Raw genomic sequence first — 21,214 nt, forward strand, 5'->3', positions numbered from 1 at the left:
TTGCATCTATGGGTAGCTATCTCCAATAATGGACACAATTAACCAGGAACCTGGGCCAACTATAAGCCTACACTCCTTCTTCACTTAAAGCTCTACAAAACCTAGGTGGGTGAACCTCTTAGGATCCAATTATGTGACTAGTGCAATGATCATAATTAGATTCCAAAATAGAAGATGAAAACCCCTAAATCTTCTATACTTAACCAGTACTTCATAAGCATGAAATAGCTAATGACCTAACTCATGAAACTGGTAAGCTAAGTGAGGATTAAGCTTTGAATAACTTTCAACATGAAAGGGGAAATGTTTGATTAATGATGTTGATTCAACACAACCTCAAAAATGTAGCAGTATAGCAAGTGATCCTATAACTGATTAGTGCCTAATCCATTAGGCAATTCCATGAATTCAAAACATACATCTATGACATCAGGGCATATTTCATATACCTAGACATCATATCTATCTAATCACCTTTTTATTTAGACATCAGAGTTCATTCAGATCTCATTCTCACAAAATATCCTTCTCAAGGAACCAGTAACCTTGTTAAACATATCAAGTATTTACTTGGCACTTTGGTCCAACAGAAAAATATGTCAAACATACAACCTGAAGGGGATGCAAATGGATAACAAATCTTTGTTCCAAGACCACATAAGACTTAAATATTGTTGAGACAAGAGAGAAGAACTAGAATGAAACTAGTGAAATTATTGCTCATATGTATTCATTTCCTTGAAACTATACATTCAGATGCATAAAACTAAAACATGAAAACACCTAATAGATCTAAACTATTTGTATTATCTACACTACTACTATTCACATGAGAGAATTATGCTCATTGCATTGGTCACATAATTGGATCCTAAGAGGTTCACCCACCTAGGTCTTGCAGAGCCTAAAGTGAAGGAGTGTAGCCTTATAGTTGGCCTGGGTTCCTGGTGAATTATGTCCATTATTGGAGATAGTTGGCCATAGATGCAATCTTACCCTATATACTTGGTTTTTTAAACACTATTAAATCAAGAGCCAACAATATGAATGTGCACCTAAGATAAGGATACATGATAAGAGAGGTATATACAACCATTTTTTAGAATTCTTTTTGATATCAATAAATCATGAAACTAAAGGAAACCCAATTCCTATATTGCATATTTCTTGTAGATATTATATTCAACTCAGATTTCAAATATAGATGGTGGGCTAGTTCCTCATGGAAGAATTCACTTTATTAAGGTTTAAATTATTAGCTGTAAATCCCCATAAAATTCCAATACATGTGCCAGCGATGATTTTTGTATTGGAGTATGTATAGCAAATGGAGAGTATAGGTGAACTCTTCTATGGCCAATAAAAGAAGAGTATATTTCCTTTGGTACCATTCTCATTAGAACGGTTCACATTTGAAAGAAAGGAATTCAATGTGGTATATAAATATTTTAAATTTTAAATGGAGATGTTTTTAGTTATTTGTATTATGACCCATTAAAAATCATTGTGTTGGCTCCTGATTTGACAGAATTTGAACTAGCTTTTACAATGTCAAAAAACCTAGGAATTAGTTTAAAACCATTTTGGGTATTCTAAAAGGTACAATAAAAGGACCAACTAACAAGACCTTGTGGTCTTCTCCTCTTTGAATTATGCAAGATTCAAGTAAGTTTACCTAGGAATTCATTCTTTTTCTCTTAATACTAAAAATCTCCATATGAACTCCAAAATTAATAGATGATTTAGCCTTTCCTCTTCTATCTCTAGAATAGTAAAGAGAATGACAAGAGATACTTTATCAAAACCCTAAAAATTCATGAGTCAAGCATAGGCTAACATTTTAAGCTTCAACAATAGGAAAATTAAAAGATTGATTCATATATGTTTTCTACATTATGCAAAGTATTCCAATTAGGTCAACTCATAAGGATGGCCAATGCCTTTTCCATTAGGCTATGACTCACAAGGATTACACTCCTAATTTTGGATCTTATCTTGAAACTTTGTGAAAAGATCATTAATATTCACTTCAAGATCTCATACTTATCATATCTTTAGATGAAAAACCAAAAAGTTATTCCCATTTTGCATTAAGAATTGTTAGTAACCAATATGAGCATGGTTTTAAAACTTGGAGTTTGTGTTTTTGAACCACTTTGAAGCTTAGTTCAAAGTAGTTCAAAATGGTTCAATGGTTTAGATAACCCATTCTGCAAGCTCAATACAATCGAAGTAAAACTTCAAATTCAGAGTCTTTGAACCACTTCAAACTAAAGTTCAAAGTAGTTCAAAGTGGTTCGATGGTTCAGAGGTCCAAGGCGATTCGTTGGTTCAACATGCAAATTCAAGTCTAGGCTCAAAGTTGTCAGGTTCAATGATATAGTACAGAAATTTAGAGGTTCAATGATCTATTTTGAGAAGCTCCAATATAGTTAGTACATGAAATGTTAGCAAGGGACATCAATAAAAATGAAGACTTTCAGTTATGATTGAACTCCACATGAAGGCTTTCAACAATTGCTCGTGCTCTTGGTGAAGAGAGGACAAGGAAGGAATTAATATCATTTTTGAGTGAAAAAAATGACATTGATGATGATGTTTTTCTTATAATGGTTGAAGAATCGATAATTTTTATACCATATATCAGTGGATTCCAGCATGCTCATGTTTGGCTGCCTCCTTTGGAAAGTCTTTGTACAGTAAAGGAAACATATGTGAGAAACAAACCTGTTGAACCACTGTGCCAAATTAGTTCTCAGATGAAGGAAGGTGATTTGATTGATTGGGTTATTCCACCTATGAAGAGGCTTGCTACTAGTGAATAATTCATGGATGATGAAGCAAAAGTGCATATTGTGGTTGCAAGAAAGGTGACAAAGTTTTGTAAAATTTTAGATCCTTAGCATTCTATTCAGCACATCCTTCCCTGTGTGAAGAACCCGATAGCCAATTCTTCTCAATGCACTGGCTTCTGTAATCAACGGAAAAAAAAAAAAACTATTAGACGGAATGTGCATCAGAGCCTATGTCTACAAGCATTAATAAAGACAAGCATTGGTGCTCCCATTATAACAAACCCAAAACACCATGCAAGATATAACCTGCAAACATAGATTCTCTGATGACAAAACAAACAGTCATATTTCAAAGGTCATATCTCACAATTCAACTGTTGGATCAAGCTTAATCTTTGATATTTTGTTTAGAGGCAAGTTGCACATGACATGATTGAAGCGATCTTCAAAATTATTCTTGGTTAAGGAGTTACAGCCGATTGAGTAGGGTGCTATCAAAACTATCAATGGCAGTTACAAAATCATGACAGAACATCATCACAAGCAAATGCCACCTGTCAGCATGAGTATATCATAGAGGCCATGTGATGACTGGCTGAGAAATAAAGATGTGAGCTTCATCAAGTTTAAATAAGAAAATGGAGTGAAACAGATCAAAGACGCATATATATGTGGAGCTTTAATTTATATTTTTCATGCAACACATATTTTTAAAACATAAGTGCATAAAATAATAAAGGCCTACTTTAAGGGATACCATATAGAAATTAGTTATAGAATTTAAATAAATGCCTTTATTTGAGAATCAAGAAGGATAAAAACACATCATACCTTGTTATCTAAAAGATGGTGCCGATAGAAGAGTGAAATATTAAAAAAGAGGAAGGGAGAATTCAAAAGTCTTTTCAAGATTTAGTTATGTAACTAAAAGGTCACGAAGGCAATAAAACAATAAATAAGCCAGCAACAGAGGTGCAGAGGGTTCCACTTCTTTCGGTGTTAGAGACTTTGATGCTGTAGAATAGAAGAGTTGAGTCAGGGGGTTACATAGATTTTTCTCTCTGAGACTGTAGACTTTTTGCTTCAGCAAAGGGGAAAAATTTTCTAGATTATTTCTAGCATTAGCCCATTTTCTTGTGAGGGTCATGAGGAGTAGAGACGAGTTTTTCTTTCTTTCTTTTTGAACTATGTATCAGGAGTAAGAGATTTGTGTTTTATTTTGAAATGCAAAGAAGACCTCAAGATTTTATTAATGGTGATTGTAATAGTGATGCATTTTATGCTTTCAGAGGAGGGCGGCTTGAGAGTTAATTGTTTTTCAAAACTTTGAGTTTGAGCAATCTACTTTCCACTAATTGTGATCTTTGTGTCACTTTGGTTTTCTCTGAAATATGTTGTTATATCTCCATATCTTCATTTTTGCACTTTCTTAAGAAGATGGATAATGTGTTTCTTGATTCCGTCTTTTGTAGCATGTCAAGGTGAATGGACTTTGTGTCATTTTCCATTTAATTTCTTGTAGTTGTTTAGTTTTTTTCACATCTATGCTGTATTTATGGGTAGATGTTTGGTATCCTTTTATGCTTTCTAGTTAAAAGCATTCACAAACAATTCATTGAATATTTCATATGGGGATTTGTACCCGATAAAATTCAAAGGAAGGTTAGCAATTCCATGATAACCTATGCAACTGTTCATGTTGATTTGTCCTTTCATTTGGGCATTCAGGGTCAGGATTGCATACATTTTCTTGAAGGAAATTCTATTCACTAAAAAGCATTTACATTGTACACTCGAAAGTGTCCCACTCTAAACCCTTCTATCCAAACAATTCCATGAGTTCAGAATGCTTGGATGCCAACTTAGAGCTCCCTATCCATGGAGTGCAAGAGAGTGTATTTCAAGTTCAAGGGCTCTCATATGAGCTTTAGAGATACTCTTCTTGCTAGTAAACCATGCAATGGGAGGTTCCAAAGACAAGATGCAAGAATGCAAATGTCCCAAGGAGTTCCTCAAGAATGCAATGCAAATGAAAATTAAGCTAGAATGAGATGCAAAGTGGAGCTATGCTAAAACATGTATGAGAGTTTTACAATCCAACTATTAGACTATATTATTTAAGCTACATGTAAAAATGAAAGCTAAGCTAAACTAGAATGCCATAGATGAGAGAATGTAGACAAGAAAGAGAAGTTCTCCACAAAGCTCCAAAGAAACCTGTTAGAAAACCTCCAGCATAAAAATATTCAAAATGATGATGGATCGAGGGGGAAATCTCTCTCCCTTTTAAAGTCATATGGACAGTAGAGATCAAGATGGAGATGGTGGTTGATCAACGGTGGAATTCGAAAAGAGGAGTGATCCATGTGCACACACAAGTCAACCAATAGAATATAAGTTGACTTGTCACATAAGAAAAAAGTCTCACAAGCCTTTTCTTTTAATTGTAAAATAGAAAAAGGACTTTATGTGTGCACTTTAAGTGGGTTAGAAGAATGGGGTGTTTTATTTAATTAAAAGGGGGCATGTTCTTTTAATCAAATAATGAACTTAGGATAGCATAGTCAAACTATAGGTTATGATCAAATAAATTGATTATTAGTAATTTGGTCTAGGTAAATGATTAAATTAATTTAGCCAAAATGTTGAAAAGGGGGCTAATAGTCTAGATGACTATTTTTAGGTGATCACATACATAACCCATTAAATTATCAACAAAAGAAAAAGGAAACATAATTCAAAATGAATCACAACTGAAATTTAATGAAATTTTCAATTGAATTTCAGAGAACAAAATGGTGATAAGGGAATAGAAAAGACTTGGAATGAGTAATTAACTCTTTGAAATTGTATTAAGTTTCTTGAAATTGTATACAATCAGAATGCTTATCCCTATCAAGAAAAAACACCCATAGACTACCCATTGTTAACATTTCTATTCAAATTTTGAAAAAAGTTATAGTATGCATGGATTGACTCAGAATTTACAAAACTAATGTAGTGAAAAGAAATTGGGACCCTCCTCTAGAATTGGAAAATCACTTATATAGTGTGAGTTACAACAACCTTCAAGCCTAGAGGAAAAAAGACAACTATCCTTAAAACAAAAAGGTTACAAAGAGATAAAAATATCACTATCAAAAACTACGTGAGAAGAATAAAAACTTGTGGTCTTTCTCTTGATGTTCTTTTCATTTATTTCTTTATAGTGGGGCCAATTCTATTTTGGTAGTTTCCTATTCCTCCACTATACTTGATGATTGATCTTCTTTATTTTGTAGCTCACCAGGGTGTGGGACAACTTTATCTTCTTCTGTTATTTTAGGGTCTAACTCTTGGGTGTCTATTGTAAGTTGTTGATTATATGCCATATCATCAGTTTGAGTAGTTGCATCAACCAACTACATTTCTTTTATGGATGTTTCTTTATCTGTGAGCCCTTCCTATGAAGCCACATGTAACAACTATATAGCTAAAGAGTAGTCTACCATCCACTTGTTGAAAATTGTGCCATCTAGCCAATTGAAATTTAGTATATCTCTTTCTCCTCTTAGCACATCTTTACCCAACCTCTTTATTTCCTCAAGGCCTACATGGAAAGAATCAAAGAAAAGTTTCTCCTAAACTAACTTTTCACTAGTTCTATAAAACCAAATAAATTTATCTTTAGTGACTACATCATGCATCCTAATGCTCATTATCTCCTTTAACTCATTTTCCCATTCTTGTTTATCCTTTATACAACATATTCATTTTGATGCATCGGGAAAGAGATCAAAATTTTTACTAAGATATTTAGAGAAACATATCTTCAATATTCTTCATAACATATCCCTTTTTTGAGAAAAATTTAGTAGATCGCTTGCTTGGTCAAAATTTTTCTCTATTTGATCATCAATTGCATCAAAGATAGAGAAACACAAAGCAGTGATGGCATCATGTTTACTAATCCACTTATTCTGAATTTGTCTTAGTGTGGCTTCATTATTATTCAATTATTTCCATATGTCGACCAACCTAGACAACTCAAAATGAGACAAGCACTAATTAAATCTATCTACTAAAATTAGGATAGTATCTCTGATCCTATCCTCATGCTGCACACCCAATTCCACATGCAATGCTCATTCTTTTTCTTTTTCTTTATTCATTTTATAAGATGTATAGAATTTTGGTCACTATGGAATGCTTTGGATCTCCATAATAGGACTAGGGGAAGTATTAGGATAGGGAAATCAACAATTTGCAACTCACTGGATTGTCTTACTACCTTTCTCTTCCCTTGTTGCTTTTGGAAATCTGAAACCATCTTTTCCATTTGATAAATTTTCCTAGACCTTTCATCATATGCCTCAATAACCTTTTATAATTTTTCATTAACATCATTTTTTCTTGTCCTTGGCAACCAATTCCACTCCAAAATTGGCCATTTCTATATTTCTTTGAGCTACCTACTCACTGTCCACATCTCGCACCCTGTGTATCATCAGGCTCCCAGTGCATTTAGCATCTAAGACTTCTTGGGCCCTTGAATTGTCTCTCTTTTTTATGGACAACATAACCAAGAATTTGTGGTCATTTCTATATTTCATCCCATTATGGGCTTCTTCTACCTCTTCCTCAGTTCTAAACTTGATCTCCTTTTCTTTTCTCAATGCATTAAAGATCATTACATTAACAATGTCCCACTTTGGTAGTATTAGAACTTCCAAATATTTTAGTAACTTCCTTCCTCTTGAAGGGTTTATTTGACTAAATTCCTACTTTAGATTAGCCTTTAAATCCTCCTCTATGTTAGAATATTATCTAGTAAGTTGCTCTACCTTCACATTTTTACATTTGGCCTTAAAAATCTCAATGTTATTTCTCCACAAAAATTGAAAAAATGCCCTAGACTTCACAAAATAGTCATCATCCAAAAAAATTAGGCCTTCTCTATAACATGATCAATATCCTTCCCCTTGAAGTCTTATATAGTAAGGGATAGGAGTAGCATTTGGGTCTCTTCAAGTGCTCCCTCCTCTACCTCTGATGTAGTTATTAAAATATCACCTTGACCTCCCATTTTCTTTAGTTGTTCCCTCAAGGAATCTTTATTGTCAATACAAATGGGATTGTATGAAGAGGAGTACTCCTTAGCTTTGGATAAATATCCTTGTTCTAATTTCTTCTTTTTAGCAATTGGTGTTGAGGGTGGGCTCTCTAAAAATTTCCTTTTATACAAAGGAATAGGTTGGATATCTACATTCCTAACCATAACATATCCTCCTCTTCTTTGCAAAGTGTACTATCTCAGGCTTATTATTACCCTATTTTCCAATATTTTCTCAATCTTTATGGCTTGGTCTAGGTATGCTTGTATCAATATCCCTTTCTTCTCATCAAGGGTTTGCATGAATTCAACAAAAATTGTCACAAGTTTATTTATCTTATCTCCCTAGTACTTAATGTCAGCATGGGGATCATATTTCTTATCTAAAGTATTTATAAACTCTAAGGCCCTACTATATAGTTTCCATTTTTCCTTTTTCACTTCTTGTTCTTGCAAAGAAAATTCATTTCTTACAATATCTTCAGGAAAACAAACATGTTCATAAAATTTAGCTTTATTTCAATCTTTGAACATGTCATAAAATTCTTTAGGGTTAATAAAATGAGTATGAGACAAAGCACACAATTGTCTCCATCCTCCTTTGGTGAGCAAAAAATTGTGGACAGCTATGAAATTAGGAAAAATTGTCCCGCTTAACCTAGCCACCAACTCTCTTTCTTCAATCCATCCTACTTGCCATAAAAATTCAGAAATTCCCACCTTTAGAGGCACCTAATATGGGAGGATATGGGGTTTTTATCGGAAACCATATACTCTAAAGACAATAGATACAGAGTAATGGATAATATCCCCCCCTGTTATGACTTACTCTCAAACCCTTTGCATGATCCTTGGGCCTAATCAACTCTACTAAGGGATAAGGTATGCTAGGGTTGTCTCTAGTCAACAAGATCCTCATCTTTGAGGTAAAATATCCATCAAAATGCGCAAAATTGGCATCTATGACTTCCCATATCATATCAAAACTCCATAGCTGAACTAGTATCTTCTCCTAATCCTTTTCTAGCTCGAATTTCATGTCTTTTAAAAAAAAAGAAATTGCCTTGTTCAAGCACTTATACATTAATAAAGAATACCAACAAAAGGGTTCATCCACCTTACCCTTATTGATATAATTATCCCATTGTGTAGCACCTTAACCAAATAAGATGTGTAATCAAAGATAGAGCTCATCCTGTACTACAAAATTTGAGAAACAATAAAAATAAGAGACCCAAGGATGTGATCATGTTCATTCGTACCAAAATTTTTTCACAATTATATATAAAGGGTTTGCACAATGGGATTGAAATAATTATTTAACAAGGATTTGGGGGGTATAAGGTGTGACTAGTGGAAGATGCCCTATCCTTACAAAATACTTTTGCAATGGTACTCCCTAAAGGTATACCCTCTAAGCATCATACCATGCTTGTAAGTCATCAAAATTAATTTTCTTATGCAATGCATGGTTAGGGTTTAGCATGAAAAATTCCCAAATAACTACTAGAATCACCCTGAAGAGGTTATCTCCTATGTAGTTCTTGAAAACCCTTAGTATAGGATCATATCTCTTTGCCAACATGGTCAGCAAGAAATTATTGAAGAAAACACCAAGGACAATCAACTTTCCAATGTCGAATACCAATACATTACCCAATGAGGTATCATGTTTTCTCTCTAAGAACTATTTTCTAAGCAATTAATGTCCACCCATTGTTGTCTTAACATCTCTTAAATAGTTTTACTTGTAACAAAACCCCTCACCAATCCACAATCTAGGGTTCTTAGGAGCCAACTCTTTTCCTTTAGCTACTTTTTTGGTGGAGAGGGGTAATTGTTCTAGCAAATTATCACACACATTCCTATGTTCATAATCTACCTTTCCAGAGAAATCCCTTCATGGAGGCATTTGTATTGATTCAATAAAATTAACACTGGAATTCTTTAGACAATAGAAGTTTTAGGCACTTACCCAAAAATTTCTTTCTTTCATAAAGAAATCTATTTGCAACAATTTACTATGTGGAAAACTCAAACTCTAAGCATTGGTTCGTTATGCTTCAAATCTCTTTTTATTTGTAACTGGTTATGGAATGAATCTCATATTTTACACAAAATTCCTTAGCATGAATTCTCTTTGATATACCATTAATTGTGCATGTTATAAAATTATTTTGAAAAATAGCCATTGATATGGGCATAATCCGGTGGTCTTGATTTAAACTTAACAACTACATCACCTTTTACCTAGTGGGATGCATCTCAAAACCTCATATTCTCACCATGCCTAAAACTTGAGCACTTTCATTATGTGAGAATACAACCACCATTCATCCTTTCGTATCTAATGATCATGAGATATCCTTGTTTTTGTTACATTCCTTTTAAGAACTTGCCCCATCGAGACATGCATCATAGCCTCACATTCTCACTTTGCATAAAAACCCTCTATCTTCATCTTGCAAAAATATGACTTTTGTTGATCTTTAAGCAATAGATGGTTAAGATTTCTTCCCACATCTACCTACACAATATGGTGTTACAAGAATGAATTCTAATGATATTCTAATGGGGGAGTATTGTAGATATGCTACTATGATTATATGTTACATTTATGACTGAGTTTATTATTGATGTAAACATAGTAGTTTTTTGTGGTATTTGACAGAAGCACAACGAAAAGATCAATCTGGTACAAACAACTAGTTGAGTATTCTAACTATACAAGGTTATGGAGATACTTATGAGTATCTAGTATATGTATTTAACATTGGAAAAAACATGGATAAGTCTAGAAGAAGTTATATAAGTTTTGGTGATGTATGTTTTGAGATAGAGTTTACAGACACATGTTTTGGTAAACTTGTTATATCTCTTAGCAAAGTTGATATTATGAGAGTAAGGGTTGAGGACATGAAGAAGACATCTTGAAGATGATGTAGCTAAGTTTGGTCATCATAATATTGTCTTTATAGAAAGTTATTCATGTTGCAAGGTGAAAGATTTATATTATTGCTAAGTGTAACATGTTCTTAATATGGTCCTATAATAATTAATTGAGAAGGTCTAACAGTCTACTTAGGGAATTTTTTTGAGGACTTGGTATAAAGGAAGGAAATTTTCCATTATCAAGAATTACATGAATTATATTGTTGCAAAGAGTTTGTAAGAAGAGAGAGAAAAGAATGCAAAGTTGAGCAGAGCAATGCAGAAGTGAAGGAAACTTCATTGCCAAGGTTTTGCTGAGTGATTCGAGGTTTGATATTTAGATCCAAGGTTCATGACCTAGTCTACAAGGTGTGACAATGATTTTTTTAGTTAACAAAACAAAGGAAAGAAGAACATAACAATATATTAAATGTTTGAGTAGTGAGCTCTTCTTGTAGTTGGAATTGTATGTTTGGGCAATGAGCTCATCTTGCATACATTGTACCATAACTTCTAACAAGGTTGGAATCTCCTAATAGGGATTCAAAGTCTCCTAATAAGAACTCTATGTAATAAATATTGTAATAAACTCCTAAAAGAGTCCATCCTCAAAAAAGGAATATTTATTATGGTATATCATCTTGCGGGCATCATTCCCACGAGGGTTTTCCCTCTGATCAAGGGTTTCCCTAGTCAACATATTTGGTGTAATTGTCTATGTGCATTTTATTATGGTTGTTGTTTAAAGGAGATAAATGTTTTAATTATCAGATGACTGATTCACCCCCCACCCACCCCTTAGTTATCTTGGTGGACTATTGTTTTTAACAATTGGTATAAGAGCATTAGGTCTTTGAAGATAAAGTTTAACAACTTTGGGAGATCCATGGAAAATATGTTCAAGAAAGATAGTCTAAAGTTTGATGGAACAAGTTATGATAGATGGAAAGAAAAGATGAAGACATATTTGTTGTGTATGGGTTGAGGATATTGAATCTTGACAAAAATCAGAAAAAAAAAAAAAAATGATGGAAAGGAGTTTGAAACTTGTACCAAGGGAGAAAGAGATCTTTTTATGTGTGACATGAGAGCTAGAGAAGCACTATTGACTGCACTTTTTGAAATTGAGTAAACCAGGTAAAATCACTTGCTACTTCACATTTGATTTGGAAAGCTTTGGAAAATAGTTTTGAAGGGGATGTACATTCTAAGAAGTTGAGACTACAAAGTTGGATTTGTGCATTTCAAGATGCTAAAATGATGGAAGATGAATCTATAAGAAAATGTATAGGTAGGATATTAGAAATTACTGTAGGTATCAAAGCTCAAGGAGGAACCAAAGAAGATGATGAGGTTATATGGAAGATATTGAAGAATCTAACACCACTATTTAAGTCAATAGTTTAGATGATACAGTTGTTAATATCTTGTAACAAATATTTTACAAAGTAGTCATTGCTTGGAAGACTTGAAGTAGTTGAGAGTGTGATTAGACAATCCAAAGAATTGACCAGAATAGAGATAGCTTTTAGTGCCTTGTATATTTGACCCATTCTATCAAGGAGCACAATTACTAGAGGAGTTTTTTCTAGAAATAGTTGATCTGAGGAGGACAAAAAGATTGGAGTAGCCCTTCTAGTAAAAAGAGAGAAAGTAGGTAAGAAATTCATTAATTGTTGGACTTGTGATGAATATGATTATTATGCATCTAAGTGTCCTAAAAGAGAGGAAAAGTATAAGGGAAATTAAAAACCTAGAAGATATAGAGAGTGTTTGTAAGAAAATGAAGATAATGATTCTAATGAATAAGTAGTAAGTGCTAGTGATGATGAAATAGGGTTTGTGGCAATTAAAGAAGAAAGTCTAGAAAAAGAAGCTTTGGTGTAAAAGTTTGAGAAGAAATCTAATTGGATAATTAATAGTGGTTATTCACATCATATGAATGGTGATATGAACAAGTTTGTTAACTTCAAAAGTTAGGATGGAAGCATTGTTAGAGTTGGAAACAATGAAACATGCCAAGTTAAAAGTATTGGATCTATACCTCTTGATGGTAAAATTAACACTGAGGATGTATACTTTTCTAATGGTTTAAATCACAATATTTTGAGTGTTGGAAAATTAGTAGACAAAGGTTATCTGTTTCAGTTCATAGAAAAGAAATGTATGATCAAAGAAAAATATGAAAAGGTAATTAGAACAGGAACCAGATCTAGAGGTAATGTATTTCACTTGAATTCTACTAAAATGACATGTTTGGTTGAAAACGTAGATGATAGTTGGTTACGGCATAAGAGATCTTGTCATACAAGCTTTGACAGTATTGTGAAGACTAGTAAAATTTTTGTAGTTAAAGATTTGCCAAAGATTGTAAAGCCTACTAATACAATTTGAAAGGAGTGTGTTTTGGCTAAGCATAACAAAACTTCTTTTCCCAGCAAAAAAGTTTACCACTATAGAAAAGTTGGAGATTGTACACATAGATCTTATTGGTCCTACAAAGACTAAAGGATTCTATGGTGAAAGGTATTTTATGATTCTAGTTTATGATTTTTCTAGAATGATGTGGGTTGCATTTCTTAAAGAGAAATCTAAGGTATTTGATAAGTTTAAGGCATTCAAGAATAGGGTTGAGAATGAATCTAGTATGAAGATTAAATGTTTAAGATTAGATAGAGGAGGAGAATTTATTTCAAATAAGTTTAACATATTTTGTGAAGAAAATGGAATTAAAATACAATTATCAACTCTAAAAACCCTTGAAAAAAATGGTGTTGCACAGAGAAAGCAAGTCAGTTATAGAAGCTACAAGAGCTATGTTAGTAGAGAATAATGTGTCTAAAATGTTTTGGAGAGAAGTTGTGAATACAATAGTCTACACTATGAATAGAGTGCAAGTCAAGAAAGACACAAAGAAAACCCCTTATGAATTGTGGTTTGGTCACTCACCTACTATTAAGTATTTCAAAAATTTTAGGAGTAAGTATTATCAAAAGAAATGATGATATTGGTAAATTTGATGCTAGAAGTGATGAAAGTATGTTTCTTGGTTATTCATTGAAAAGAAAGGCTTATAGATATTATAATCAAAGAACTAAGACTATTAAGGAAAGTGCAAATGTGAGAATTGGTGAGAAATTCAAAATACAAGAGAGAATAGTTGATTACAATTTAGATGGTGATGTTGTTACTAAGCCAATGAATGATGAGGTATTTCTTGAGACTAAAAATGATTTGCAAAATGAAGGAGAGACAAGGTAGGAACAAAGCTTGGAACCTTTAGTAGAGCCAAGAGTTGTGATAGTAACTCCCTACTTTAGGAAAGAATATGAAAAAGAATCACCCATCCAAGTAGATCATCAGAATCATAGACAAAGTTGTAATGACAAGAAGTAGAGTAAATGAAGAACTATGCTTGATATCTCAAGTTGAGCATAAGAATGCAGATGAAGCATGTAAAGATGATTATTGGAAATAAGCCATGAAAGAGGAATTAGATCATATAGTAAAGAATAAGACATGGGAATTGGTGCCTAGACCAGTAGACAAGAATGTGATAGGAACTAAATGGGTGTTCAGAAAAAAAATGAATGAACAAGACGAAGTTGTAAGAAATAAAGTAATATTAGTATGTAAATGTTATTCAAAAAAAGAAGGGATAGATTATAAGGAGACTTATGTTATAGTGGCTAGAATAGCAGTAACATTATTCTTAGCCTTTGTAGTATAGAAGAAATTAAAAGTATATTAGATGGATGTCAAGTCAGCATTTTTGAATGGAGAACTTGAAGAAATATACATTAAGTAGCCTAAAGGATGTCCTTTGATAGATGACAAGGACATTGTATGGATTGATGCAAGTGTCCAAAACCTGGTATGCAAGGTTGGACAAACATTTGACAAAACTTGGATATAGAAAAGGTATGGTTTGATGATTTTGGTAACATTTGTTGATGATATCATATTTGGAGGAAATGATGAAGAAAGTGTGAAGTTTTTTGAGAGATGAAGAAAGGATTTGAAATGAGTATGATAGGAGAGATGAAATGTTTCCTAGGATTACAGATTGTATAGAATAAAGAAGGAATCTTATTTCTCAAACTAAGTACTTAAAGATTTATTGAAAAGTTTTGGTTTGGAAACATGCAAACCCATTGGAACACCTATGGTAACTAGACACAATTTATCTACAAAGGATGAGACTCCTACTATTGAGAATTTTTTTTATAGATCTATGATTGGAGGATTACAATATCTGACTCACACAAGGCCAAATATAGAAAACGCAGCTAGAATTGTTGCAAGATTCCAAGCTAATCCAAGAGAATCGCATTATGCAATAGTCAAAAGAATATTTAGATATCTAAAAGGAACATTTGAGTTCAAATTGTGGTATGAAAAATCTAATTATTTCACTCCAAATGCTTATACTAATGTAGGTTGGCTAGGTAGTGTGGATGAGAGAAAAAACACTAGTGGTGGAGCCTTCTTTCTTGGAGGAAGATTGGTTTCTTGGTTAAGCAAGAAGCGGGATTGTACATCACAAAGTACAATAGAAGCATATTATGTTGCAGCAAAAAATAATTGCAATCAAGTTATTTGGATTAAGTAGATGCTAAAGGATATAAGGATAGAAATCAATGAACCTATTGTCATACATTGTGACAACACAAGTATGGTAAATATTTCTAGGAGTCTATTGTTTCATTCTAAGACCAAGAACATTTCTATTATCATATGTTGAGAGAGAAAGTTTCAAAAAAGGAAATTAGAATGGAACATGTGAGCACTAAAGAGCATATTGTAGATATATTCACTAAGCCTCTTGCCAAAGAGACTTTTGAGTATCTGTGAGGTATGCTTGGGATTATGCCCCTTCCTACATCAGAGTACAAGATGTAAGAGTGTATTAGTTTAGTGTAACAAGGCACCATTGTTGTCTATACCAAATGTTGACCTTTCTTGTATGGAGGAGTACCTGGGATGGATAGAGTCATCTTGGACTTTGCTAGATGTTATTTTGAATAATGTCTTTCAACACTTGAGCTAAGTAAGAATTAGTTGTTGCAAAATTTAATGCAAAAAATTTGGTTGTTGAAACCTTTAACATTTATGTCAATGGGGGAGAAGTTTGGCATGAAAAATAGCATGAAAAAATAGTATGTTCAACATAAGCATAGCATGGAATGAAGAGGATTTGAAAAAGTAAGTTGAACAATCTTTTGTTGGTATTCTTGGAACTAGATATTTTTCATCTATGTTGCCATAAATACCAAAGGGGGATATTGTTACAAGCATGAATGCTAATAATATTCCTTTGAAGGAGTATTGCAGATGTGCTACTATGATGATATGTTACATTCATGACTGAGTTTTTCATTGATGTCAACATAGCAATTTTTTATGGTATCTGATAGAAGAACAACAAAAAGATCAAGTTGGTATGGATGGCTACTTGAGTATTCTAACTATCCAAAGTTATGGGAGATACTCCTAAGTATCTAGTATATGTAGTTAATGTCAAATGAAGAAAGGATAAGTCTAGAAGAAGTTATGTAATTTTTGGTGATGTTTATTTTGAGATAGAGTTTACAAAGGCATATTTTGGTAAACTTGTTATATGTCCTAGTAGAGTTGATATTCTAAGAATTGAGGTTGAGGACATGAAAAATACTTGTTGATGATGATGTGGCTAAGTTTTCTCATCATAATATTGCATGTGCATAAAGTTATTGAAGTTGCAAGGAAAAAAATTCATGTTATTGCTAAGTGTAACATGTTCTTAATGTGGTCCTATAATAATTAATTGAGGTCTAACAACGAACTTAGGGAATTGTATTGAGGACTCGGTATAAATGAAGGACATTTTCCTTTATCAAGTATGACATGAATTATATTAATGCAAAGAGTTTGTAAGCAGAGAGAGAGTAGAATGAGCAGAGTAGTGCAGAAGTGAAGGAAACTTCATTGTTGAGGTTTTGGTGAATGACTTGAGGTTTGATATTTGGATCTGAGGATGGTGACCTTGTTTAGAAAGTCTAAAAATGATTGGTTTAGTTGACAAAATAAAGTAAAGAAGAACATAATAGTAAATTATGTGTTTGAGTAGTAAGATCTTGTTGTAGCTAAAATTTGCATGTTTGGGAAGTGGACTCATATTGCATACATTGTACCACAATTCCTAATAGGGTTGAAATCTCCTAATAGGGATTCAAAGTCTCCTAACAAGGACTCTATGTACTAAATTTTGTAATAAAATCCTAACAGGATCCATCCTCTAATAAGGAATATTTATATTAGTACATCATCTTGTGGGCATCATTCCCACTGGGCTTTGCCCTTTGATCAAGGGTTTCCCTAGCCAACATATCTAGCATAATTCTATATGTGCATTTTATTATGTTTGCTATTTATTTTGGTTGAATGGTTAAGTTTTTTTTAAAGAAGATAAATGTTTTAATTATCAAATAATTGATTCACATGGAAAATTCTTTCATTCTCTCTTTAGGTAGACTTTGAGCATTTAGCATTTGTGAGAATGCAACAGCCATTGATCATTTGAAGATCTAATGGTTGAGAGAAATAATTAATATTTTTTATACTTAATATTCATAGTGAATCAAAACATGCCACTTAGAAACCTATGTGGAAAACATCCTTTTGCAGCTCATAATAAAGGCTAGTCTCACAATTTCCATGTGTCGACACCTCGCATTATCACTTTGGTTAAATATTCTTCATCTTAATTCTAAAAGAATATGACTATTATCAATATTGATCTAAATCTATATTAGGAAAAATGTTATTTCTTCAAACTATTTTGAATGTAGCGTGGACCCACAAAGACACGTGGTGATCAGTCATATTTTTTCACTTCCTAAATATTGAACACTTTCACTTTGTGAGAATGTGACAACCCTTGATCATCACTTGAATAAATGATTAGGGAAGAAATCCCAGTCTAACTTTGGAACCAATCAGGATGTGATAGCTAGCATATTTCAGTAAAGCACATTGCAATAAGAAGTTATGGCCACTACCAAAACATGTGTCAATAGGTCACATCCTTGCACTTTTTAAACATTGAGCACACACTAATTGTAAAGATGTGATAGTACTATTATAAGACCACTGACTTCTTAGTTCCTTGGGTCCCACAAGACAAGTGTTTTTTCTATTGCTATCTCGCTTTGGTTAAAGGATTCGCATCTTCAATCTATTAGAATGTGACATCCATCAATCTTGAAGGAGATTAATGACTATAATAATAAATCTCTAGAAGGGTTATGAATTAGAAAAGAAGAATTAGGCTAACCATGACATGACCCAAGGTTAAAACTAAGTTATGAGCTAGGGAAAAACAAAAACTCCATGAATTTTTTTAGAAATATTCATACAAAACCCTATAATAAGAAATTTAAAAAGGTATTAGGTCCTTTTTCAAATCTCCCACCTTAATTTGAAAGGTATGGTCAATTTAACAATTTTTTGAAGGAAGCTAGGGCACAAAAGACACTAGGGCATAACAATTAGGGATTTTCTAGGGCACAATTGATCAAGAGAATTTCAACCCTAGTTGCTCATACTAGATAAACTAGATTTTCACAATGAAATTAAAGGATTTTGACTAAATGAAAAACTAGGCCAACAAATTGAGAAAAGGCTTATAGACAATAGTTTTTATACATCCAAATATTCACACAAAGAAAAACATTCCTAAGTTGAAAAATAAAGCTTCCTAGGATGAGGTCTAACAAGTGATGGAATAATGTATTGGTCAAAAAAATACTTCAATAAAGCAATTATCATCACAAATTATTGCATTTCACTCCCAACCTCAAGGAACAACACAGCGAGCCACACAAAATAAAAATGAAAATAAGAGGTCTAACATGAGAAATAAAAGTCATCCCAAAGATGAAGGTGATAATAGTGATGAGGATGATGATGAAAATGAAGGTGAGGATATGGATGAGGATGAGGATGAGGATGGTGATAATGATGATGATGAAAATGAGGATGAGGATGATGTCAATCCACGCCTATTCCGAAACCTATGATATTCTCTAAAAAATTGAGTGAGGACTTTAGGAAAATGATTACCAAATGGACTAAAATTATAGAAAAAAATGAATTTTCCAAGTATTGATGGTCTAGGTCCCAAAGAAGAGAGCATTTTATTTCTATTTAATACACCACCACCCCAAAATGTGGTTATAAAATAGTCATTAGAGGCGAATCATTAGATTCCTTAAAGAAAGTTACTACTTACAACTCTGCATATCCATTTTTTAGACCTTGAATTAGTTTTTTTGATGTGTAAAGAATCACTGGCACTAGAGGGGAATCTAGAATTGTTGTTCCCACTACTTTTCTAACAAGTACCAATGCCATAGGGTGTAGAGGAATGGGTAGTAATAGTGGTTGTCCTAAACAAGCATAACAAAAAAAAATCTCACAAGAGGCCATTAGTACTATAGAATAAACATAATATTAGTGATCAAGGTATTTTGAAGAAGATAAATATTATGACTATAGTGATGAGTTCAACTCCAGAAGTATCAATTATCACTCCAAATCTATTAATTTCAGCTTGACAATAAACCCCACAAAGAGCCCCAAAAATCCACTTGCTAATCCTATGAATGTTTTGGTTACAATCACCAACATAAGTGGAGAGGCATATATTGATGCAAGTGTTATATTATTTTTCAAACATTCAATTGTGTTAGCAACCCCAAATTTCTAAAACAATGACTTTTTAGGAAAACAAGAAAAGGTGAATAAAGAATATACTAAGTTAATGAAAAGGGAAGTAGTTATTGTGGCTAATAAGGAACAAGCTACATCCAAAATAATTATTCTAATGTATGAACCAACCAAAGATATGATGGAGTACATGGTTGTCCTACCCCTAGTTGATAATCAAAATCTACGTCATAGTAAGATAGATCCCTCTCAATTTCATGTTAGCAACTTTCAATTGGAATTTTCCAAAATTAAGGACGTGGATAAAATTGATGTGTCAAAAAAGACCAACCAAATTCTATACTCAACAATACTCAAAATGGAGAATGAGAAAGAAACAAGGAAAGCCTTGAAAAAAAAATACAATGACTTATGGAAGAGGATCAAAGAAGTTTCTTCTCTATTACCAACTATAGAGCATGATTAAATGGAAGCATAACTGAATGAAATGAAGAAAATATCTGATAAACTAAATACAAAAAATGGACATTGAAAAAGCCTCAAATAATCAATTTAAGAAGCAGTTGTAGGTAGAGAAGGAAGAGGCTAAACATTGGGAAGAAAGAGAAGAGAAAGAGAGAACAAGTGTTAAAACAAAGAAAAATGAACTACAGAAAGCTAGAAAAAAAAAAACTACTAAGGAAAAAATTAATAAAAATGTTGTACAAATAGTGAGTTATAAAAAATGAAAATTATGGGAGAAAATAATGTAGAGGAATGAGGAGCCATGAAAATGGTTTCCACTAAATAAAAGGGTGACTAAAGTGTGAGCAACTAAAAAAATACATAGGTAAAAATAGAGAGGTTTGTTCAACAAAGAAAATTGCAAAACAAAAATTTCAAGCAATCTAAAAATCCAATGACAAGTATTTGAAATTGAAGGGAATTAACAACCACATTAATGGCTTAGTGAAGGAATTAATTATTGTTTATAAATATATGAAAGGATGAGAAGCAATGTAATTACTAGACAAGGCTGAAAAAAGGCGAGGAAGTAGAATTGAAAGACACATATTTTAGTAGATCTTGGTTTACTTGACAGTGTTGATTTAAAGAATCAATACATTGAAAATGTTTCTTTCCAAAAGAAGATGGAGGAAAAAATGATGATTGATATGGTCCACTTTCCTCAAGACACAAGTGAGGTGACATTTTTTAATAACATCAAACCATTGATAACCTTAAATGTGACATTGTTGTTAGTTTGTCCTTTGAAATATGAATTAATGATAAATTTTTAGGTCACTTACAATACATTACAACAAATGAAAACTCCATCAAATACAAAGTGGAGAGCCCTAGAAGAAATAACAAAGTGATTTAATTTTTCATAATATAATAACTTGTTTATATTAATGAGGGAATGAAAATTACACATTTTGGATAGTATTCTCTCAAGCTTATCATTGTATTGGGTTTTTAGGCCCCTTCAAAACCTATTTTATTGCAAGTAAAAGGTAATCTAAAAATTGTTTACAGATTTCCAAAATCCTTGAGTCAAATTTTAAGTTACTATAGCCTTTGGATGAATAATGGCATGCAATTTGTAAAAGTAAAATCACATAAAAGATAATTTATATTTCTTTTGTATATATACAAAGCACGTTAAATTTCAATTCTAATAAATGAAAAGTTAAAAAAAGTAATA

The sequence above is a fragment of the Cupressus sempervirens genome, chromosome 10 (genome assembly GCF_028749045.1).
Source record: "Cupressus sempervirens isolate cs-2001-9-10 chromosome 10, ASM2874904v1, whole genome shotgun sequence".
In the NCBI taxonomy this organism is placed as follows: Eukaryota; Viridiplantae; Streptophyta; class Pinopsida; order Cupressales; family Cupressaceae; genus Cupressus; species Cupressus sempervirens.